At 37.9% G+C, this 5,244-nt stretch overlaps 1 long non-coding RNA gene across 1 annotated transcript; it reads left to right on the forward strand.

Moving 5' to 3' along the window:
- Window positions 1-3,574: 3,574 nt before the first annotated feature.
- On the forward strand, window positions 3,575-5,016 carry LOC103605818. Its single transcript, XR_551817.1, has 2 exons — window positions 3,575-3,834; window positions 4,869-5,016. It is a non-coding gene; the product is annotated as an uncharacterized LOC103605818 (long non-coding RNA).
- The last annotated feature ends 228 nt before the right edge of the window (window positions 5,017-5,244 follow it).

Raw genomic sequence — 5,244 nt, forward strand, 5'->3', positions numbered from 1 at the left:
TATATATATATATATGTATGTATATATATATATATGTATGTATATATATATGTATATATGTATATATGTATATGTATATGTATATGTCTGTCTAGTCTGTTTATTCCATCTCCAAAGGAAGGAAAATATTACAGAGTAAGAGGGTGATCAGCCCAGCAACAGAATATCCTTTTAAACAAGGTCTAGGTATTCCACTGCCTAGTAGAAATTATATCGTAACTTACCTCCCATGGATAGATATTTTAGGTTATTTCAAAATTTCCTACACAACACTTCAATGAACATCTTCCAGATAATTTTGCACTCTTGCCTTAATATATTTCATTAGAATATATTCCCAGAAACAGATTTTATGGGTTGAAGGGCATGTACATTTAAAGTTATAATAACAGTTTCTAATGTGCTCTTCAGAAATGTTGTACCAATTTGTATCACTTCAATTGTCTTGGGTATATACCTAGAGCAAAATTGATGGGTCATTTGGTAAACCTATGTTTAACTTTTAGAGTGATGATTAGTTTTCCAGGTCAGCTGCACCATTTTATATCCCATCAGCAATGTATTTCTGGTTTCTTCACATGTATTATTATCTGTCTTTTTGATTCTAACTATTCTAGTAGGTGTGATGTAGTATCTCGTGATTTTGTTTTGCATTTCTCTAATGGCTAATGATGTAGATTATCTTTTCATGTTCTTGTTGGCAATTTGCATATTTTCTTTAAAGAAATTTCTATTCACATTCTTTGCCCATTTTAAAAATGGGTTGTCTTGGGGCCGCCCTGTGGCTCACTCGGTAGAGTGCGGTGCTGATAACACCAAGGCCACGGGTTCGGATCCCATATAGGGAAGGCCGGTTTGCTCACTGGCTGAGCGTGGTGCTGACAACACCAAGTCGAGGGTTAAGATCCCCTTACCGGTCATCTTTTTTAAAAAAAAAATGGGTTGTCTTTTTATTGATGAGTTATAAAACTTCCTTATATATTTTGCATACTAGTTCCTTATTGAATATATAACTTGAAAATATTCTCTTGCATTCTGTGAGTTGTCTTTTCACTTTCTTGATAGTGTTCTCTGAAGCACAAAAGTTTTTCAATTTTGATGAAATCCAATTATTTTTTTCTTTAGTTGCTGTGCTCTAGGTGTTATATCTAAGAAACCATTGCCTAATTCAAAGTAATGAAGATTTACCCCTGTGTGTTGTTCTAATAGTCTTATAGTTTAACCATTTCATTTAGGTCTTTGGTCGATTTTGAGTTAATTTTTTATGTGGTATGAGGTAAGGATCCAACTTCTAGCTGTCTCAACACTATTTGTTGAAAAACTAATCTTTCCCCCTCCAAACAGTTCTTATTAGCACCCTTGTCAAAAAGTAGTTGATCATAAATTGCCTTATTTCTAAATTATTAATTCTATTCTATTGATCTATTTTATATCCTCATGCCAGTACCACCAGTCTTAATTACTATACTTTCATAGTAATTTTTGAAATTAGAAAGGGTTAGTTCTCCAAATTTGTTGTGTTGGTGGGAGGATTGTTTTATCTATTCTGGGTCCCTTTTGTTTCCATATGAATTTTTCTACTATTAGTTTTAAAAGTCTTTTTCTATAGTAAGAATAATTACCCTTTATCTATACCCATTGTAGTGGATTGAATTATGTTCCCACAAAACTCACTGAAGCTTGAATTATGTTCCCCAAGTTTTATGTATTAGAAACTTAGCCCCCACTGTGTCTGTTAAGAGGGTGGGAAATCCTGTTATGGTAGTTGAAAAGTGGAGCCTTGAAAAGGTGATTGGATTGTAGGACCATGCAGTAGTAAATGGATTAAAAATGGTGATCAGGGATGTGGTTCTGAGGGCTTTAAAAGGGGAGAGTCTGTCTTTGTCTCTTTCTGCTCTCTCTGCTTCCAACATCTTGCAATGTGAGACCCCGTGGGTCACTGTTGCCACCAGCAGATGGACTTTGGACTTCTCAGCCTCATAAACTGTAAGCAATAAATTTTATTTTCTTTATAAATCACCCAGTTTCAGGTATTTTTTTTATAAGTAACAAAACGGACTAATACATTATATTCCCTTATATACTATTTTTTTTTTCTGTTCAGTAGTTTTAATTCCTATTTAGTTTAATCTACTAATCTTTCCTTCACAGTGTCTGGATTTGGCTATAGCTAACTTTATGGAATCACAATCTTTGCTCTGCCTAAACCTATGTTTAACTTATATTTAAGGATTAAAATCATTTAATCCTCCCAGCCCTGATCACTATGAAACTCAAACTCTATTGAACCTGAGTCATGATATTTTTTAACCTCTTCTTATGTAAATAATATGAAATATTAAAAATGGTCAAGAATTCTTTGCCACTTATTCCATCAAGAGATGGTGTCTATGTCCTTTCCCCTTCAATTTAGGTGGGCCCTGTGACTACTTTCATCAGTAGACTATGGCAAATGTTCACTGTGTGTCTGTTTCTAGAGGTAGGCATTGTTTCATGGAGTTAGGTTGGAAACATTCATTTCCTGGTTCTGGGAACATTCTCTGGGAGCCCTAAGCTGCCATTTAAAAAGTCTGACTGCCCTGAGTCCACCTTGCTAGAGAGGCTCTTTGTAGGCCCTACAACTGAGGGTCCCATCTAAGCCCAGCCTTCTAGTCATCCCCTCCAAGACACCAGACAAGTGAGGGAAGCCATCCTGAACATTTCAGACCATTCACTGGCTAAATACCACCAAGTGACCCCAGTTGATGCTCATGAGGCAGAAGAATCACCCAGAGAAGCCCGCCTGAATTCATGACCCACAAAATCAGGAGATATAGTTAAATGGTTTTTGTTTTAATTGGCAGTAATTAGTTACACAACAATAGATAAACAGAAATTAGCCTGGGTTAATAGCCACCATGTACTGATAAGACAGATAGAGAAAAAAGAAGCATATAATCCTTTAAAAAATCATTTTCCTTTTTAAAAATAGGTTGAAAATCAAATGAGGAAGCTCTGTAAAGCTCTGTCCTCCTTGCAGGTTTTGGATGAGAGATTGACTGTGTGGGGGGTAGAATGGTACAGAAAAGGTGAGATTTTGAGAAAGTCTAACAGGTATGACAGTTTACTCCTTTACTTTGGTTAATCTCCCTGAATATTCCTCTGCATATACTCATATAATGGAGGAAGAAGAGCTTTCTTGCTTCCTACATTTCTAGGATGGAGGGGGTACTAGAAAGAGAAACTAGAGAAAAATTGTAAAATGTCCCTGGTTTTCTTTCCACGCAGAACCTACTTTGATGCTGTGGATTTGGGGGAGAAGGTTAGGATTAGGACCTCTAAATTTTGAGAAAATGGCTGCTCTTGTGGGACTGATATATCCTCAGAAGTTCCAAAGATCAATTGTCTTCATTGTGTGTGATATTGAAGAGGAATTTGTTATTTATGGGGTGTTGCCTGGCGATTATATTTTTGAGCTCCCAAAATTTAAAGAGTGGACATTGTGGATAAATTTTCTTGCAATTTATAGATGATCTATATATACCCACATACTAAAAAAAAAAAAAAGTGTACATGTTGATTAATTTGTAGTAGCTAATATTTATTGAGTGCTTACTATATGCCAGGTCCTGTGCCATGTTGGATTAGTTAGGATGTAATAGGTTATGCCATGATGTGATAAAAACAAATCCCAGATCCCAGTGCCTTAAATAAAAATTTATTTCTCATTCATGTTTCACAGGTTGGCTGTAACTCTGCTTTGGTGATATATCCATCTTCATCCCAAGACCCAGGCTGACCGAGTTGTCAATATTTGCAACATTGCCAGTTGCCCTGTCAGGTGTGGAATAAGAGGTGAGAATCATGTACACAGAGTTAGCCAAACTACAGAATCTGAGGGCATAGTCTCCAAGACTGCCCTCACTTCTGACACCAGCCACAAGTTTGGGGTTGCCCAAATTACCTGCAGTTTCTATAATTCACTAGAAAGATTCACAGAACTCAATGAACGCTATTATACTCATGGTTCCAGGATAGTACAGGGAAAGAATGCAGATCAAAAACATCTAAAGGAAGAGATGCATAGGGCAGAATCTGGGAAAGTTCCAAACACGAAGCTGTACTGTCCTTAGGACACATCACTCTCCTGGCATCACTGTGTGACAATACACACAGAGTATTGCCAACCAAGGCAGCTCACTTGAACTTCTGTGCCTAGAGTTTTTATTGGGGCTTTATTATAGAGGCACGATTGATTAAATGATTGCCCATAAGGTTGAACTCAGTATCCAGGTTGGCTGACACCACATGACCCAAAGCTCCCACCCCAAATCACATAATTGGTCTTTCAGGTGTGGCTGGCCCCTACCCTAAGACTACTGGGTATGGCCAGTCTCACTCTAAGATCCAGTGTGCCTACCCTAATTAAATAGTATCCAGGTTGGCTGACACCACATGACCCAAAGCTCCCACCCCAAATCACATAATTGGTCTTTCAGGTGTGGCTGGCCCCTGCCCTAAGACTACTGGGTATGGCCAGTCTCACTCTAAGATCCAGTGTGCCTACCCTAATTAAAGATACTTGTGTCAGGTATGACAAGGAGGCTGAGGACAAAGTCATTTCTTTAGGCAAGGCCAAGTCCTTTCCTACACAGCATACATCAAAACACACACTGGCTTTTAAAGCTTCCATTCAAAAGTAACATATGGTACTTCCTCATATTTCATTGGCAAAGCAAGTCACAAGGCCAAGTCTAACTTCAAAGGGAGTGGAGAGGTACATTCTTTCCATAGCTAAATATAGGTGTTTAGAAATCCAGTCTATCACATAAGTATATTAATTCATTTAATTCTTTCAACAATTTCCTGTTATTATCTCCATTTTTCAGATAAAGAAGCCGAGCCACAGACAGGTTCAGCAACATGCCCAAAGTCACATAGCTCTTAGGGGTACAGCTGAGATGCCTGGCTTTAAGCCTGGGTGCTCTAGCTCCATAACCCATGCTCTTTAAAACCAATAAAGGGGAAAAAATCCTATATCTTCTTCAAGTCTCTTCTCTACATTCTAACAATATTTGGTGAATACTTCTGAGGTGCCAGACACTGGACCGTGACATGCTGGAAATATGGTAGTGAATGAAACATTAAGCACTTGCCCCAGTGGAGCTGAAGTTTTTCCTACTTTCTTCTTGGACAAAGGGATTTGTGGTAGAAAATGAGCTGGAATAACCAGGCCCCACTCCCCAAACATGCAGTTGCCACCAA

The sequence above is a fragment of the Galeopterus variegatus genome, unplaced genomic scaffold (genome assembly GCF_000696425.1).
Source record: "Galeopterus variegatus unplaced genomic scaffold, G_variegatus-3.0.2 Scaffold6095, whole genome shotgun sequence".
Lineage (NCBI taxonomy): Eukaryota > Metazoa > Chordata > Mammalia > Dermoptera > Cynocephalidae > Galeopterus > Galeopterus variegatus.